At 35.1% G+C, this 20,329-nt stretch overlaps 1 pseudogene; it reads left to right on the plus strand.

The window, feature by feature from the left end:
• The window catches only part of LOC118898439, a 28,416-nt pseudogene that overhangs the window by 2,176 nt on the left and 5,911 nt on the right, over window positions 1–20,329 (plus strand).

The following is a 20,329-nucleotide window of genomic DNA, read 5'->3' on the forward strand; positions in this document are numbered from 1 at the left end:
AGCGTTTCTATGAAACCTTTCATAAGTCAAAATTGTATACAGCAAAGAAGCAATTACCTTAGGACACATCTTGTTAACAGATGAACAAAATATGTCGAGATAAAGCACAGATGCTCACAGACACAGTTCAAATCTATGGGGTTTGAGGGTGAGATGCTGAGTGCAGTTCCCAGGGAAGGAGCTTGGTGGTGCCATTCTTCCTGCTCTGGGTGTGTGCTGTCTGTAAAACAGCTGGCTGCGAAACAAACGCTGATTGCTATTTTTACTTTTCGCCTTTTTTCATAAAAGCGAAAGTTCTCTTCAAACTTCTTTCTGTTAGCAAAAACAGGTACTAAGGTCTTTCGTAAAAGTGAAGCGGTGTAACGTGAACTTTCATAAAGCCAGGATACGTGTATTTTAAACATAAATTTATAAGTGGCAATATTCTCTCATAGGCAGAGTATTTGTCCATGAGTGGGCCCATCTCCGATGGGGAATATTTGATAAGTATAATGTGGACCAGCCATTCTATATCCAGAAGAAACACTACTGAAGCAACAAGGTATCATTCTATTAAACAAATCTGTTTTCAAAACTTTTCACTTATGACTTTTTAATTTTCTGTACTTGGCAAACAAAGGCTACCTCAGTGGTTGAATGCTCATAGAGTTAATTGCAATATCCAACCTGCCCCACTATATATCTATCCAACAATTTCTGGTATTACACCTTGGAATCAAGATCAATCAAAATTTGGGAAAAACTTCAGTATTCATGGGAGTTGTACTAAAAATATGTTATTGTCAGAGGAAAGAGGAAGAAAAAAGTTGTACCCTAAAACTTAAGATATCTGAGAGTTAGAGTTCAAGTTCCTACCCAATCTTTTATTCCGTTTGATTCATAACTTTTTAAGGTTAATCTGTTTCATTGAAATCAATTAAACTGTTAGAGCCTCATATTAAATATATTTATTTTTCATTTAATCTTGAGCTTAAAGAAAAGAAGTACTTTTCATAAGGATAAGTGAGAAAATTATTTTTTAAGAAGTATAATTCTGGGTAGATTTAGACAGGTCCTATTTATGAATAGATGAGATATTTAAATTAAAAATGTCAAGCACATGGAGTAGTTAATGAGTATTAAAGAACAATAGAAATCAGTGTAATAGAAAATAAGTCTTTAGGATAAAAAAACATATTAGAGAAAAGAGGTGTGGTAGAAAAATGCCTTTGTGTTGTTTGCTTTATCTCTCCTAAGCTGCCTGGAATCTTTCACACAGAGGAGGCTTTCAACCCAGGACACTCATTACTGTCACCTCCTCCCACGCAACTCCTCCCAGCACCATCTCCCTTATTCAAACAATGCTTGTTCATCCTTCAAGACTCAGTTTAAATGCTTCTTCCCTAAGTGTCTTTCCTCTCCCTCCATTTGGGGTTAGACATCCTTGACACTGTTCCCAAAGCAATGTGCATGGGCTTCTGTCACACTGGGCAGTAATTGTCTGTGTTTTAAGATCCTTGAGGGCTGATTTTTTTCTTTAATCCCCTAGCCTTGGGCATGGTACAAAGTAAAAGCTAAACAAAGAATGTATCAAACAACCAATTTTTAATAAATTAATGAAAAATAAATGTTTCCTTATCAGTCATAAAAAGAGATATATTAGTAAAAACAAGTATCTAATATAACATTTATTGAGCTCCTACTGTGTGCCAGGCACTTTGCTGGAGGCAGTGTAAGTTTAGTTTTCAGGCTTTTACTCTAGAGCTAACCCTCTTGGAAAACATGACTAACCATCTCCTTTAATCCTTGCAATACAAATAAATTTATTTAAATAGATTAATGTTTTGAAGTTTAATATTAACACAGAATGGGAGTAAATCCTGCAGATAAACAAGAACTCCTTTTATCTTTTACCCATACCCCACCCCACCTCATTCTCTGCCAGGACCTTGACAATTATCTTACTTATAAAGACCAAAATGTTGGAATGCACAAGCATTTCCATGCAGGGTTTATTTTCATTTCTTCTTTCAGTCTAGCTCAGTGATTTTCAAATGTAAATTGTAAAATGCTGTAAACACAAAAACCACACATGGTTTTGTATGTTTGGTATACATGCATATATGTATACACCTATATAGCAATATATATATTTGTGTGTATATATATATATGTACATATGTACCATACATAAGAAATTTAAGAGGGTTTTAAGCATAATATTGACTCTCCCCTCCCTGCTGGGAAGCAACTCCTCTGTATCTCTTAACTCACTTAATTTTCACAACATCCTTGTGAGTTAGGAATTATCATCTTAAGCTCAAGGTCACAAGGATAATAGATATATTAATCACATTAATGAGCAGTGAACATTATGAAATATGAATTAACATTACTGTTCTTGTTGAAATCAATGGTAAATAGGGGGAGGACACTGTGCCTACTTTTGTCAAAATGGAATTTTGGTACATGGTCTATAGCAATTATCACTGAGGGAATGATTTTAGGATGCTAATCTTTATTCATAATTTCTCTGGCCTTCATGTACAAATATAATCTAATTCGTTCATCACAGATGTTCAATTCATATTACTGGTATAAACGTGGTTTTCAAGAAATGCCAGGGAGGCAGCTGCATGACAAGGCCATGCAGAGGTGACTCATAGACAAGGCTGTATGAAGCAAAATGTATATTCATCCCAGAAAAATCCCAGACTGCAAGGGAGTCCATTATGTTTATGCAAAGTCTCCATTCTGTAAGTACCTTCTTTTTCTAGTCTCACAAAGGAACCCTTTAGGAAAAATTAATTAGGGAAGCTGGATTTTCTACTATGAAATTATATATACCAATAGAAATAAGGGAAATTACTAAGACAGTTAATTAATAGCCATTTTATCCAGTCCTGTGTATCCAGTCTCGTCAGGGTGTATCTGGAAATTATTCCACCCTTTCTTACTAACCTGCTTTTTTTTTTTTCTTCAGAGGTAGAACTGTACCCTTCTCATTGGCATCACAGAATTTCTTATTACATCCCTTCCCTCATTTGACTTCTGTGGACTTGTGTCTAGAACTACAACCTTACTTTTAATTCTTTCTTCTAAGTGTTATTCATATTACTATTCCAAAGTAATTCATTCTGTAGCTTGGGAAAGTACTGACAGTCTCTATTTTCCATTTTCTTCACACTAAAGCACACTAAGTTTTGCAGAGTGATATTGTGAAAACATAAACAGCTCTGTCTCTACAAAACAACAAAAGAGGAAAGGTTCACAATCACCAATCTGACCGATTAAAAAATAACAACACAATAATTCAAGTTCCAAAGCCAATGTTTGACCTGAAATATTTGGTTAAATGTATAAACTTCAGTAGATAAGAACAGGTGACTTAGAGTCAGACAGATCTGATGTCAAAACCCAGTCTGTCATTTTCGAGCTGTGTTACTATGAGCAAACTGCTAAATCTGAGATTTAATTCTCTAGTCTTTTAAATAGGAATTATAAAACTCACTTTACAGTGTTATTGCTGTTAGTTTTATGAGAGCTAATATAAAGAAAGTACGATTACAGTGCTTAGCACAAGGTGAGTATAAAATAAACTTAAAATTTTTTATTTTTTAAATTTATAAAATATTTGGATAATAGGAAATTGTCTCTTTCCCTGGATAAATCCAGCCTTTATTAATGCAAACATATTATAGCTACCTAATGAAAGTTTCCAAACATGTAAAAAAGACTTTAAAATATGAAACATATGAAAGTTATCAAAAACAACAAATCAAGATAAAGTATACTATCTCTAGATAGTAAACTAACATTTAAAAGAAGCAAATTTTCACATACCAAATTACTAGCAACATAGGCTTCTATGCGTAGAGGTTTGGAAAGGCCTATTCTTTCCAATAAGATTTAAAATTGTTTTGGAGTCTAGGGCATTAATGATGAAGGACCTGAGTAAAAATATAGACTCGATATTTTTTTCTAAAACTCCTAAATGAATCCAATGAGATATTTAAGTAGAAATTGTTTTCCAGCTTAATAAAACTCCCTCCTGGGAATATTTGAAACATGAATCTAGAAGTTTCACTTTAACCTGCTGAATCTGGATCCACAAAGGCAGCCAAAGTTCAGCATCCAAATAGAATATCAGATCATGTGACACAAGAGGATAATTGGAATATATACTGTCTGTATCAAACTATAAATTCCAAAAGCATTTGACTATGAGGAGATAACTCATGCTGCCTACCTGAAAAATAAATAATAATGAAAGAAAATCATGTAACTGAAATATGGAGGGCAACTAATTATGTAAGATATGGCTCAGAGATAAATACTGTAGTTTAACCATATATCTTGTGCATAATAACACAACCTTCTAATTATCGTAACATAGACTAAATATATTGCATAGCATCTGTACCCAGGGCATAAGCTCAGACCCAAGAGAAATATGATCTGAAATAATGAATATTCAAGTCCATGCTTTTCTTTCTTTAAAATTCATTATTCCCACTTCATGTCCAGCACCATGTTAGGAACTGAAAAAATATAGAAATAATTAAAAATAACTGTTCTTGAAGAACTCAGTTTAGTGAGAGAGGTAGAGATAAAAGAAAAATAAATATGAATACAAAGTAGGAAGAAATAGAAACTAAGTGCCATGAGAGTACAGCAAATGTCTCCAATTGGGGGTCAGAAAATTGTGTCTAATGAGATGAGTTTTGAGCTGGAATTTGGAAATAAAATTAGTATGAACTTGCTAAAGCAGGAAGGGGAAGGGTATTCTAGGCAAAGAAACAGGTTTACAGAAACAAAGATGGAAAAATACAGGGATGAGAGGGAGGGGATAATGGGATAATATGTATACATATAGCTGATTCACTTTGTTATACAGCAGAAACTAACACAACATTGTAAAGCAATTATACTCCACTAAAGATGTAAAAAGAAAGAAAGAAAGAAAAAAGATTTAAAAAAAGAAGAAAAATACACGATGCCACATATGACTGTACAAGTTGAGCACTGCCCAAATTACTTGCATCATGGTCACTAAACATTTTCGTATTTATTAGAACACTTTTCAGTTAGACAGCAGTAAAAGAACTTGAGAAAAGGGCACCTTTTTCTAATTTGCACAAATTTCCTTTTCCATTTGTATTAGCGAGAGCCTTGTGAAAGTTTCTGGCATACTCTAAGGACAGGAGAAAGTTCAATGTTCTATAAGCAAAGCATACATGGTGAGGAAGAAGAAGCAAGAAATGAGATTGAAACACAAAATTGGAACCTACAAAACTAAGGTGTTTGGATTTTATTTTATCAACTTCAGACTAGTGGTGTAACCAGCTTATCCTTTCAGGATGATAATTTGTTTTTGACTGTGAAAAACAAAAGGAAGTGAGATAGTGGAGGCAGGGAGACCAGTTGGAGGGCCATGGCAATAGGCAGATAAGAGACCTGAAGGCCCTGAATAAAGGCAGTGACAGTAGCAAGAGGAGCCACATTTGGTAGGCATTTCATATCATCAAGTTGATTATAAATCACTGTTTTGACTGAAAACTATATTTTTCTCCCATCCAATATAACCCCTTCTGAAAAATGTAGATCAGAAACTTAACAGAAGGAAAACAAACTCTTAAAACTTGAATAAAAGGTATTCAAGTTTAATAATTTAGTTCTAAATCTGAGCTTACAGCAGGAGAGTTATATGAGGAGGGCATTTAAAAAAACAAAATGATATTTATAAAGCTGAGGCTTTACTGCAAGACGAATTCTTTCCTGAATGCTACTAGTTTATGCTAGTGTTTTTCCAAGTTCCTACGTTTTCAAAACTTGGAGGATTTTCATAGATTCTATAGTAATGAAATATTTGGCAGAATTACTGGATACAACTCACCATTTGCAACTCAAAGAGAAGCAATCACATTTCCTCATTTTCTTCCCACATTTTCATTATTTTTTGGGGAATATTATTTTATTTATGTCTAAGTTCACCAGAGCCAATTACATTTGAGATTGTTAGAATATCTGTTCTCAAGTTTTTCAATAAACTATAAAGAGATAGAAAATACTTAGGCAATTAAAGAAGGCCATTTTCTTTACCCCACTTTTAGGGGGAAGCTAGAAATTACTGCAAATCCTGTCCCTTTTTCCATTAAACTTATTTCAAGGCTTGAGTCCCCCGAGAGTCTAGAAGGGAAAGTAAGAAGTTAGCTTAAGCAGTTGCGTCAGCCGCCATCATCCCCCAGTGCTATGATCTACCTATACCTAAAAGAATTACCAAATAAATTTCCAGTGCATAGTGATGGTTTTAATTTGCTTTTTCTCCATTCAAGTATGCAAAATGGATGTGAGAATGTTAGATTATGAAACAATTTTTAATTGTCAGGAGATAAAATCTGTGGAGGATGTATAAGGCAGCCAACTGTATATTTGGAAAGGTAGGTAATGCCTCGTCAGTTACCGTACTATTGTCTTTCAACTGATTTTTCCCAGGTGACTGAATTTTGTACAGAAAAAACACACGATACAGAAGCTCCAAACCTACAAAACAAAATGTGCAATGGCAGAACCACATGGGATGTAATCATGGACTCTGATGACTTTCAGAATATATCTCCCATGACAGAAATGAATCCACCGACTCATCCTACATTTTCGTTACTCAAGTCCAAACAGCAGGTAGTCTGTTTGTTATTTGATAAATCTGGAAGCATGAATTCAGTAAGACGTTTATTTGTTAGCTCTCCTAAATTAGGTATTTAAGCTAATAGAAATATAATTTAATCTTAGGTTTAGTTCTACTAAGCTAACTAAAAAATATTTTTATTATTCTAATAAATTTTAGTACAGTGATTTTATATGGACAAGCACTAGAAGATAATATACTAAAATAAAAATAATTGTTATATTAAGGTTATTGGATTATGGATGATGTTTATTCTTTAACTTTTAGTTCTAACAAACTAGAAATAACATAACTGAACAAAAAGAAAAGACAAAAATCATCCATAATTCTACGGAGCATATGTCATTCCTATCTTTTTTCTGTTCATGTATTTTGGTTTTCCTCCTCAGAAATGTGATTATATCTTATATAATGTTTTATAATATGATTTTTTTACTTACTATACCTTAAACACTGCCCAAGGAAAAAAACGATTCCATGACACAAGTTTTAATGGTCATATGGTATGCACATATTATAATTTAGTCAAATAACCCCCATTATTGGACATTTTGGTGATTTTCAACTTATCAAAAATTATGTTGCAACAAACATTTTTGTGTGCATTTTTAAAATATTTCCTTACTGTTCAAGAAGAAGGTATAAAATTTTAAGGCTTTTCCAAGTATAACATGACTGATTTTTAAAGTTTTTCTTTCATATTATTTCCTTATAATATAATGAAGAAGTTAAACGCTAAAATACAGTAATCAATTATTATTATGATCTCTGGCCCATGAACTTTGTTTTTCACCAATCTGTCAAGGTTGGAGGAAACTCAGGAATTGTTCAGACATCTTTTTCTTACAGGAAGACCATCTCTTTCTTTTTTTTTTTAATTAATTAATTTATTTTTTTTATATTTATTTTTGGCTGTGTTGGGTCTTCGTTTCTGGGCGAGGGCTTTCTCCAGCTGCGGCAAGCGGGGGCCACTCTTCATCACAGTGCGCGGGCCTCTCACTATCGCGGCCTCTCTTGTTGCGGAGCACAGGCTCCAGACGCGCAGGCTCAGTAGTTGTGGCTCACGGGCCTAGTTGCTCCGCGGCATGTAGGATCTTCCCAGACCAGGGCTCGAACCCGTGTCCCCTGCATTGGCAGGCAGATTCTCAACCACTGCACCACCAGGGAAGCCCAAGAGCATCTCTTTCGAATGAATCAAGCAGCAGAACTACACTTGATTCAAATTATCAAAAAGGGATCCTTGGTTGGGATGGTTACATTTGACAGTGTTGCTGAAATCCAAAATCATCTAACAAAAATAACTGATGATAATGTTTACCAAAATCTGCCTCAAGAAGCTGATGATGGAACTTCAATTTGCAGGGGACTCAAAGCAGGATTCCAGGTAAAATAAGAATGCTTTTCTAAATATCACTTGCCATTTATCATTGCTTTTAATTTTGTCCAGCTCTCTTGGAACAAGGGTCATGAGCTTAGAGGTCCCTCACTTAAATAATTTTTAAAGACCTTCTGTTGACTATTGTTCATAGTTGGATCCTCTCTGAGTGTGGTTATTTCACCAACATGCCCTTGAGGAACTGAGCTGTGCTGAGGAGTGGTTAAAGGGAAGAAAAATCCTGTGTGCACATAATCATCATTACTTACTTAGGAGCTCCTCATTTCTTTATCACTCCCATAGTCTGAATTTCTATGAGGAGAAAATAATGCTGTTAAGGGGATTGTGGAAGAGGGAGATTACTAATATTTTTATATTACGGATAAAGAAAACCCCAGTTCATCAAGTTAAATTGACATTTAAAAATCACAAAGATAGAGGTAGTTCCTCAAGTATAGTACCAAACTCAAGACAGATACATAGAAGTTTAATGAAATAAAAATTGTGAACTATATTAAAACACCTTCAGTATTCATTTGAATTTCTTCCAACCTAAGACAGCCTCTATTTAAGCCTATTTATATTCTTTTTCAGTGAAAGGAAAACCGTTTCCTTTCACTGATCCTCTCATTGCCTCAGCTAAAAAGTGGAGACTGTTACTCTTATTTTGACCACTAGTTAATATCATCTCTTAGCTTTCCTCATGATATCTGTTTGCTGTAAATCATATTGCTTTAAGAAAACACACAAGTTCTAGATCCAGACAAACCTGGAATTCTGGTTCTATTATGCCTAGCTAAATGACTGTGGGTGAGTTACTCAACTAAGAAAGTCTCAGTTTCCTCAATTAATGAAATGTGGAAAGTAACAGAACCTATTTCATTTAATAGGAACTATGTCAGATAAATAAGGGCTCCCCTAATGTTCATAGCAACATCATTTACAATAGCCATGATATGGAAGCAACCCAAGTGTTCATCAAGAGATGAATGAATAAAGAAGATGTAGGGTGTATGTATGTATATATATAATACATATATACAATGGAATATTACTCAGCCATAAAAAAGAATGGAATTCTTCCATTTGCAACAATGTGGATGGACCTAGAGGGTATGATGCTTAGGAAAATAAGTCAGACAGAGAAAGACAAAAACTCTGTTATCAATTATATGTAGAATCTAGAAAATAACACAAACGAATGTATATAACAAAACAGAAACAGACTCACAGATATAGAGAACACTCTAGTGGTTACCAGTGGGGACAGGAAAGGGAAAGGTGCAAGATTAGGGTATGGTATTAAGAGATACAAACTACTACATATAAAATAAGTAAGCAACAAGGATATATTGTATAGCACTGGGAAATATAGCCATTATTTTGTAATAACTTTAAATAGAGTATAATTCATAAAGAGTGAATTACTATGTTGTACACCTGAAACTAATATAACATTGTAAATCAACTATAATTCAATAAAAAAGATAAACAAGTGCTCAAGAAAGGATTGCTATTATTATAAAAATCATAATTCTTATATATGTCTACTCACTTCTAAAATATGACAGTACTATATCTTGGGAATATGTTATAATGTTTGCACATGTTGGTTCATATATGTTTTTCTTAATGTTTTGATATATATCTATGACATTTTGACCACAGAGTCTATTACTGAAGAGATTATATCAAATTACATTCAAACATTAAAAAACCTCTGTTACTCATGTAAAGAAACCATATCAACATATAAGCTTTTACTTACAGAATCATAATAATATCTGAAATTTATTGAGCATATACTACATTAGTGCCTATGTTAAATGCTTTACATTCATGATCTTACTTTATCGTTACCATTAATTTTTTAGTCAGGCACTGTTTTTATGCCCATTTTGCACATAAAGAAACTGAGGTTCAGAGTAATTAAATATCTTTCTCAAGATCATAGAGTCAGTAATTGGTAAATCTGGTCTTTCTTACTCCAAAGTTCAAAAAGGTAATCATTACAGTGAGCTATTTATAGAACTCTATTATAAATATATATTCATATATAAGAATGATAGAGAAACTAAACACTAGCTATTCTATTTAGCAAATGGCAGAGCAAGAATTTACTCTCAATTTGTCTGAGTAAATTGTCTTAGCCACTACTTTTGGTAAAAATCAGGAAAATACCCCCAAAATTATAATACTTGATAAATTCAGGAACTTCCTTCTTCATGACAGGTCAATGTTTTTTCCAGGAAATCCTGAGATTCTTCAATTAGCAACTAAAATGCGTTAAAAGGCACGTCACATCATTTAACTTTGAACACCTGCCTTCAGTCACGGCTTTACAAATGTTGTCTAGTGTGCAACCTTCCAAACTGCCTGGGTCATTTGCCTCTACCCCAAGTATCTCCTGGGATAATAATAATAGCTAACATTCATTGAGTACTTACTATGTGTTAGATATTGTTCTCAGTGTTTTATTCTTTCTCTCTTGGGTAGCTTAAGTATATGTGAAAGCACTGTTAACATTCTGCCTTTGGAAACCTCCAAGACCATTGTATGTTACACTCATTTCCAAACCAACAAAACCTGGAATGACAATACAAGCAAAGTTTCCTTTTGCCTACTCTGATGCATAGGCCTAAAGACTTCTACAAGACTAAAGAACAGATTTATTCTTAGTTTAATTTATTTAGATATTATATTGTATAATTAATAATCTGGTTTTTTACTATCAGGCAGTTATCCACAGTAACCAAAGCACTTCTGGTTCTGAAATCATATTACTAACTGATGGGGAAGATAATGAAATAAACTTATGCTTTGAGGAGGTAAAATAAAGTGGTGCGATCATCCATACCATTGCTCTGGGACCTTCTGCTGCCAAAGAACTGGAGACACTGTCAGATATGACAGGTTAACCTTTGGAATAGAGTTTGAATAGAAAACACTTTTTCAGTTTCTCTCATTCCAGGGGCTCTTTCCCCTTAAACTACAAACTGCTCAAAATTTTCCTATCCTAAAAAATTAATCTTTGTCCTTTCCTTGTCCTTGTCCTTCAAATTAATATATTTCCTCTCCCCACCCCCACTTCTCTCCATTTCTACCTATATTAACTTTTTCTGATATTAGTCAACATTTTCTGTCTGCATTCATTTCTCACCACTTTCTACCAATACCACCAAAATGAAACTTCTTTCTCCATGGTTACTAATGACATTCAACTGCAGTTCCAAAATTCTGGCTCAGTATCTGTCCTGCTCAATCTTAAAGTAGAGATTCAAATAGCCCTATTTCACTGAGGAAGAAATATAAACCTAGAGAATAGAAATGATTTGCCCAAGGCTAGAGTTAGAGCCCTGATTACCAAGTCTTGCTCTCTGAAATCAATTCTTTTCCAGCTCCTGACACCTAAGTTATCTCTCTCTTCATTAACTCCTGTATCATTTATTTTCTGCACTTAATCAATTTTTACTTTATTCTAAACTGTCATTCTCTAATTGTTTTGGTATATCTTAGATACAACTAGAAAATAAGCAGCTAGTTTAAAAATTGTCTTTAATTTTCATAATGTTATTTGGTGATTAGATCAGCTTTACTAATGTAGAAAGCACTTAAATCTAATGATTGATATAAAAATAATATTTGGCTAGTTTTTTTCTTTGTTCTAACATATTTTCAGCAAGGTTTAGTTATTGTAGGATTACATCTAGGATACTGATATACTAAAAGTTCCTAAGGTCTGGGAAATTCATCTTCTGTAACTTTAAAAAGAAATTTTTAAATGTATTTTATAGTATATTGATAAGAGTATAATAGCAAACATGGGCTTCCCTGATGGCGCAGTGGTTGAGAGTCTGCCTGCCAATGCAGGGGACGCGGGTTCGAGCCCTGGTCTGGGAGGATCCCACATGCCACGGAGCAACTGGGCCCGTGAGCCACAATTACTGAGCCTGCGCGTCTGGAGCCTGTGCTCCACAACAAGAGAGGCCGCGATAGTGAGAGACCCGCGCACCGCGATGAAGAGTGGCCCCCGCTTGCCACAACTAGAGAAAGCCCTCGCGCAGAAACGAAGACCCAACTCAACCATAATTAATTAATTAATTAATTTAAAAAAAATAGCAAACATGATTTTCCCATTTAAAATTAGTATTATATGGAATATTACTCAGCCATAATAATGAATGAAATAATGCCATTTGCAGCAACAAGGATGGACCTAGAGATTGTCATACTGAGTGAAGTCAGACAGAGAAAGACAAATATCATATGATATCGCTTATATGTGGAATCTAAAAAAATGGTACAAATGAACTTATTTACAAAACAGAAAGAGTCACAGATGTAGAAAACAAACTTATGGTTACCAGGGGTGAAAGCAGGGGGAGGGATAAATTGGGAGACTGGGATTGACATATACACACTACTATATATAAAATAGATAACTAATAAGGACCTACTGTATAGCACAGGGAACTCTACTCAACAGGGAAAAGAATCTAAAAAAGAGTGGATATATGTATATGTATAACTGATTCGCTTTGCTGTATACCTGAAACTAACACAACATTGTGAATCAACTATACTCCAATAAAAATTTAAAAAATAAAATAAAATTAGTATTATAAAGGTAAATAAAATTCCATTTTGGGAGGACATTGTTTTTATGCCAATAAAGACATAAATGGCCTTACTAATGCGTTCAGTAGAATTTCATCTAGAAGGGGCAGCATCACTCAGCAGGCTATTCAGGTCAGTATCTTTAAAAAAATTCTTTGCCTTTTCACACTTGTAATAACTTTTTTTTTAAAAATAAATGTATGCAGCCATCCCATTCTGGTTTAGCGACCCTTTTTTTTTTTTAAATTAATTAATTTATTTATTTTTGACTGTGTTGCGTCTTCGTTTCCGTGCAAGGGCTTTCTCCAGTTGCGGCGAGCGGGGGCCACTCTTCCTCGCGGTGTGCGGGCCTCTCACTATCGCGGCCTCTCTTGTTGCGGAGCACAGGCTCCAGACGCGCAGGCTCAGTAGTTGTGGCTCACGGGCCCAGTTGCTCCGCGGCATGTGGGATCTTCCCGGACCAGGGCTCGAACCTGTGTCCCCTGCATTGGCAGGGAGACTCTCAACCACTGCGCCACCAGGGAAGCCCTGTAATAACTTTTTATTATCCTAAATAGTAACTTCTTTCTCTAATAAATAACTATTCTGCCTGAAAACATTTCAGGTGTAATATCCTTATTGAATTTGCTTTTTGTGACACTTATAGTCACTTTTTCTTTTGATTTTTCTATTTTTTATCAGTATAAATGCTTTTTATTGGCAAAATTCTTCAAAATCATTCGTAGTTATTTTAATTGAAATCTTAAAAGTATATTTAGAATTACTCTGAACTGACTAAACTTTGAAATGTTACTAACTGTAATAACAAATCAGTTTCACATGTTTGTTGTTTTTATTTATGTAACAGTTGGAAAGCAAAGCCTTGAAAATTACAGGAAGGAAATGGATAAATGGTACAGTGCCTGTGGACAGTACAATTGGAAATGCCACTTTCTTTGTTGTCACATGGACAATACAAAAGCCAGAAATTCTTCTCCAAGATCCACAAGGAAAGAAATATAAAACCTCAGATTTCAAAGAAGATAAGCTAAATATTCGATCTGCTCATCTTTGAATACCAGGTATTGCAGAGGTAAGAATATTTTTTTATTTTCTCCATGCTTTATCAACCAATTTTGAGGAAAAAATGAAGATAACATCATACACAGGAGTAGGAAGATATTACAAAAGCTCTCAAATAGCTATTTTTAAAATTTTCAGACAGGTACTTGGACTTACAGCCTTCTAAATAATCATGCCAGCCTTCAAATGCAAACGCTGACAGTGACTACTCGAGCAAGAAATCCTACTACACTCCTAGTAATTGCAACAGGTCACAAGACAAAATACAGCCCATTACCCTAACCTACTGATTGTTTATGCACAAGTCAGTCAAGGGTTTTTGCCTGTACTGGGAATCAATGTAACAGCCGTTATAGAAACCGAAGATGGACATCAAGTAACATTAGAGCTATGGGACAATGGTGCAGGTAATAAGAATCTGTGTCAATTTCCATTGAACTTAAAATCCTACTATAATCACATGACTTAGAAGTCAAAATTTCCTATATATGCTAATGAAACATATTTTAAGTGAATTTAATTTTAATGTTTTTAAAACTTTTTAACTTTTCAATTAGTTATCTTGTCTAGGCATAAGCATGAGCACATTTATCTTCTTTAAATTTTATGAACAATTTTGTCTTTCCCATGTAACAAGAGTACAGTTTTTCTCTATTTTCATTAGTGTCAGTGTTTTGCATATGCTTTCTCCAGTTTAGTTATATTTTCCTTATTTTGTTAGGATTCTCTTATGAAATAATAGTAGCTAATATTAATTGAATGCTTACCATGAATTAGACTTTTCCAAAGTCAAAGGTTGGCAAGTGGCTAAGCCAGGTTTTGAACCCAAGTAGTCTGATTCTAGGGTTCATGTGCTTAAAAAATTGTGCTATACTATCTCCCAAAATAGCTTCCATCATTAGTGCTCATGAACAGTTGATATTGTCATTTTTACTTTGTTGTATGTCTAATATTACATTTCAATATCAAGGTGCTGATATTGTCAAGAATGATGGCATCTACTCAAGATATTTTACAGATTATCATGGAAGTGGTAGATACAGTTTAAAAGGACATGCCCAGGCAAGAAACAACATGGCTAGGCTAAGTTTAAGACAACAACAGAACAAAGCTCTGTACATACCAGGCTATGTTGAAAATGGTAACTGGCATTAAAATAGAAATGTGTCATTTATTTAGGTAAATTATATGTGGCAAGCATTTAAATTATAATGTACTATGGAAAACCTAGTTATATAGTTATATAATCACCTTTATGTTTCAAAACCATATTTATGTTAACAGACCTAGCATAGGACTATGCTTGCAATATGTTTTGTTTACGTCTCCTTCGGTTCATTTACATTGAAAAAAAAAATTACTGAGCACCTCCTAGGTGGCAAGCATTTTGCTAGATACTGGAGCTACAAAGATATATAAGGCACCATCCTTGTCCTCAAAGAATTTACAGTCAAGAAGTAAAGACAGATAGGTTAAAAGATAGTACTAAGATTGCACAATGTCTCCTCATTAATTTTATTTATTTATTTTTTAATATTTATTTATTTATTTGGCTGCATTGGGTCTTAGTTTCAGGATATTCATTTGCAGCATGTGGGATCTTTTGTTGTGGCACACGGGCTCTTTGTTGCGGTGCAGGCTCTTCGTTTTGGGGCACGAGCTCCTCTCTAGTTAGAGCCTGTGGGCTCAGTAGCAGCAGTGAGCGGGCTCTCTAGTTGTGGCATGCAGGCTCTTGAGTGTGCAGACTTAGTTGCCCCACAGCATGTGGAATATTAGTTCCCAGACCAGGGATCGCACCCATGTCCCCTACATTGGAGGCAGATTCTTACCCACTGGACCACCAGGGAAGTCTCTCCTCATCAATTTTTTTTTTTAATTAATTAATTTATTTATTTATTTTTGGCTGTGTTGGGTCTCCATTTCTGTGCAAGGGCTTTCTCTAGTTGTGGCAAGTGGGGGCCACTCTTCATCGTGGTACGCAGGCCTCTCACTGTTGCGGCTTCTCTTGTTGCGGAGCACAGGCTCCAGACGCGCAGGCTCAGTAGTTGTGGCTCACGGGCCTAGCTGCTCCACGGCATGTGGGATCCTCCCAGACCAGGGCTTGCACCCGCGTTCCCTGCATTAGCAGGCAGACTCCTAACCACTGCGCCACCAGGGAAGCCCCTCATCAATTTTTAAATGACACTGATAAAACAAGCTTTTTTTCATTAAAAGCTGTTACTTTTTCAATGGCTGCTATCAATCAATATTAACCCTCTACAGCTACAAATGAGATTATGAAATAAACAATAGGTATCACAATATGACAAGTTACAAAATTGCTTTTTTGGTAGGTAAAATTATACGGAACCCGCCCAGACCTGGAGTCAAAGATGACGTGGCAAAAGCTGAAACAGACTTTAGCAGACTAACCTCTAGAGGGCCGTTTACTGTATCAGGAGCTCCTCCTCCTGGTAATCACCCTCACGTGTTCCCACCTGCCAAAATTACAGACGTTGAGGCTAAGTTTAAAGAAGATCACATTCAACTTTCATGAACAGCCCCTGGCAATGTCCTAGATAAAGGAAAAGGTAAGTTTGACATAACATTTTAAAATATTATATACTAAAAGAAATCCCACTGGTTTTCATTTGCTAAAAATTTTCTAATGTCCTATTTATAAATAACATGTATAGATTGTCTACTATGGGCCACCTATTTTCATATGTGAAAACTTAAGCTCCAAGAGATAATGAACTGACCCAAAGTACTTCACATTAAATAAATTAGAAGACTAACTCACTCTCGTCAGATTCTGTTGTGCCAAACTGCCTCTCACAGTATGAACCATCTTAGAAATTACTTTGAGAAGACTGACTTAAGAGCTTTCTGTTGCGTTCCTTTCTCCCTAAGAGGGAAAACATTTTCTAAGTATTTCCGTACTTGCACAATTTCCTTCATTCATTGACCATTTGTTGAATTTTCAAATACTATTAGGTTTTTTTTTTTTTTTATAAGATTTGTGCACTCAGAGGGCAGACAGCAAAAGCAAGAAGAACTACAGTCCTGCAGCCTGTGGAACAAAAACCACATTCACAGAAAGATAGACAAGATGAAAAGGCAGAGGGCTACGTACCAGATGAAGGAACAAGATAAAAGCCCAGAAAAACAACTAAATGAAGTGGAGATAGGCAACCTTCCAAAAAACAATTCAGAATAATGATAGTGAAGATGATCCAGGACCTCAGGAAAAGAGTGGAGGCAAAGATCGAGAAGATGCAAGAAATGTTTAACAAAGACCTAGAAGAATTAAAGAACAAACAAACAGAGATGAACAATACAATACCTGAAATGAAAACTACACTGGAAGGAATCAATAGCAGAATAACTGAGGCAGAAGAACGGATAAGTGACCTGGAAGACAGAATGGTGGAATTCACTGCTGCAGAACAGAATAAAGAAAAAAGAATGGAAAGAAATGAAGACAGCCTAAGAGATCTCTGGGACAACATGAAACGCAACAACATTCGCATTATAGGGGTCCCAGAGGAGAAGAGACAGTGAAAGGACCCGAGAAAATATTTGAAGAGATTATAGTCGAAAACTTCCCTAACGTGGGAAAGGAAATAGCCACCCAAGTCCAGGAAGCGCAGAGAGTCCCAGGCAGGATAAACCCAAGGAGAAACACGCCGAGACACATAGTAATCAAACTGACAAAAATTAAAGACAAAGAAAAATTACTGAAAGCAGCAAAGGAAAAATGACAAATAACATACAAGGGAACTCCCATAAGGTTAACAGCTGTTTTCTCAGCAGAAACTCTACAAGCCAGAAGGGAGTGGCATGATATACTTAAAGTGATGAAAGGGAAGAACCTACAACCAAGATTACTCTACCCGGCAAGGATCTCATTCAGATTCAATGGAGAAACCAAAAGCTTTACAGACAAGCAAAAGCTAAAAGAATTCAGCACCACCAAACCAACTGTACAACAAATGCTAAAGGAACTTCTCTAAGTGGGAAACACAAGAGAAGAAAAGGACCTACAAAAACAAACCCAAAACAGTTAAGAAAATGGTCATAGGAACATACATATCGATTATTACCTTAAAAGTAAATGGCTTAAATTCTCCAACCAAAAGACACAGGCTTGCTGAATGGATACAAAAACAAGACCCATATATATGCTGTCTACAAGAGACCCCACTTTAGACCTAGGGACACATACAGACTAAAAGTGAGGGGATGGAAAAAGATATTCCATGCAAATGGAAATCAAAAGAAAGCTGGAGTAGCAATATTCATATCAGATAAAATAAACTTTAAAATAAAGAATGTTACAAGTGACAAGGAAGGACACTACATAATGATCAAGGAATCAATCCAAGAAGAAGATATAACAATTATAAATATATATGCACCCAACATAGGAGCACCTCAATACATAAGGCAACTGCTAACAGCTATAAAAGAGGAAATCGACAATAACACAATAATAGTGGGGGACTTTAACACCTCACTTACACCAATGGACAGATCATCTAAAGTGAAAATAAATAAGGAAACAGAAGCTTTAAATGACACAACAGACCAGATAGATTTAATTGACATTTATAGGACATTCCATCCAAAAACAACAGATTACACTTTCTTCTCAAGTGCGCACGGAACATTCTCCAGGATAGATCACATCTTGGGTCACAAATCAAGCCTCAGTAAATGTAAGAAAATTGAAATCATATCAAGCATCTTATCTGACCACAACGCTATGAGATTAGAAATCAATTACAGGGAAAAAAACGTAAAAAACACAAACACATGGAGGCTAAACAATACATTACTAAATAACCAAGAGATCACTGAAAAAACCAAAGAGGAAATCAAAAAATACCTGGAGACAAATGACAATGAAAACACGGTGATCCAAAACCTATGGGATGCAGCAAAAGCAGTTCTAAGAGGGAAGTTTATAGCTATACAAGCCTACCTCAAGAAACAAGAGAAATCTCAAATAAACAAACTAACCTTACACCTAAAGGAACTAGAGAAAGAAGCAAAAACAAAACCCAAAGTTAGCAGAAGGAAAGAAATCATAAAGATCAGAGCAGAAATAAATGAAATAGAAACAAAGAAAATTATAGCAAAGATCAATAAAAGTAAAAGCTGGTTCTTTGAGAAGATAAACAAAATTGATAAACCATTAGCCAGACTCATCAAGAAAAAGAGGGAGAGGACTCAAATCAATAAAATTAGAAATGAAAAAGGAGAAGTTAAAACAGACACCGCAGAAATACAAAGCATCCTAAGAGACTACTACAAGCAACTCTATGCCAATAAAATGGACAACCTGGAAGAAACGGACAAATTCTTACAAAGGTATAGCCTTCCAAGACTGAAACCAGGAAGAAATAGAAAATCTGAACAGACCAATCACAAGTAATGAAATTGAAACTATGATAAAAAATCTTCCAACAAACAAAAGTCCAGGACCAGATGGCTTCACAGGTGAATTCTATCAAATATTTAGAGAAGAGCTAACACTCATCCTTCTCAAACTCTTCCCAAAAATTGCAGGGGAAGGAACACTCCCAAACTCATTCTATGAGGCCACCATCACCCTGATACCAAAACCAGACAAAGATACTACAAAAAGAAAATTACAGACCAATATCACTGATGAATATAGATGCAAAAATCCTCAACAAAATACTAGCAAACAGAATCCAACAACACATTAAAAGGATCATACACCATGATCAAGTGGGATTTATCCCATCGATGCAAGGATTCTTCAATATATGCAAATCAATCAATGTGATACACCATATTAACAAATTGAAGAATAAAAACCATATGATCATCTCAATAGATGCAGAAAAAGCTTCTGACAAAATTCAACACCATTTATGATAAAAACTCTCCAGAAAGTGGGCATAGAGGGAACCTAACTCAACATAATAAAGGCCACATATGACAAACCCACAGCAAACATCATTCTCAATGGTGAAAAACTGAAAGCATTTCCTCTAAGATCAGGAACGAGACAAGGATGTCCACTCTCACCACTATTATTCAACATAATTTTGGAAGTCCTAGCCATGGCAATCAGAGAAGAAAAAGAAATAAAAGGAATACAAATTGGAAAAGAAGAAGTAAAACTGTCACTGTTTGCAGATGACATGATACTATACATAGAGAATCCTAAAGATGCCACCAGAAACTACTAGAGCTAATCAATGAATTTGGTAAAGTTGCAGGATACAAAATTAACACACAGAAATCTCTGGCATTCCTATACACTAATGATGAAAAATCTGAAAGAGAAATTAAGGAAATACTCACATTTACCGTTGCAACAAAAAGAATAAAATACCTAGGAATAAACCTACCTAGGGAGACAAAAGACCTGTATGCAGAAAACTATAAGACACTGATGAAAGAAATGAAAGATGATACCAACAGATGGAGAGACATACCATGTTCTTGGATTGGAAGAATCAATATTGTGAAAATGACTATACTACCCAAAGCAATCTACAGATTCAATGCAATCCCAGCAAATTACCAATGGCATTTTTACAGAACTGGAACAAAAAAATCTTAAAATTTGTATGGAGACATAAAAGACC

This window comes from Balaenoptera musculus, chromosome 1 (assembly GCF_009873245.2).
Source record: "Balaenoptera musculus isolate JJ_BM4_2016_0621 chromosome 1, mBalMus1.pri.v3, whole genome shotgun sequence".
NCBI classification, from domain to species: Eukaryota; Metazoa; Chordata; class Mammalia; order Artiodactyla; family Balaenopteridae; genus Balaenoptera; species Balaenoptera musculus.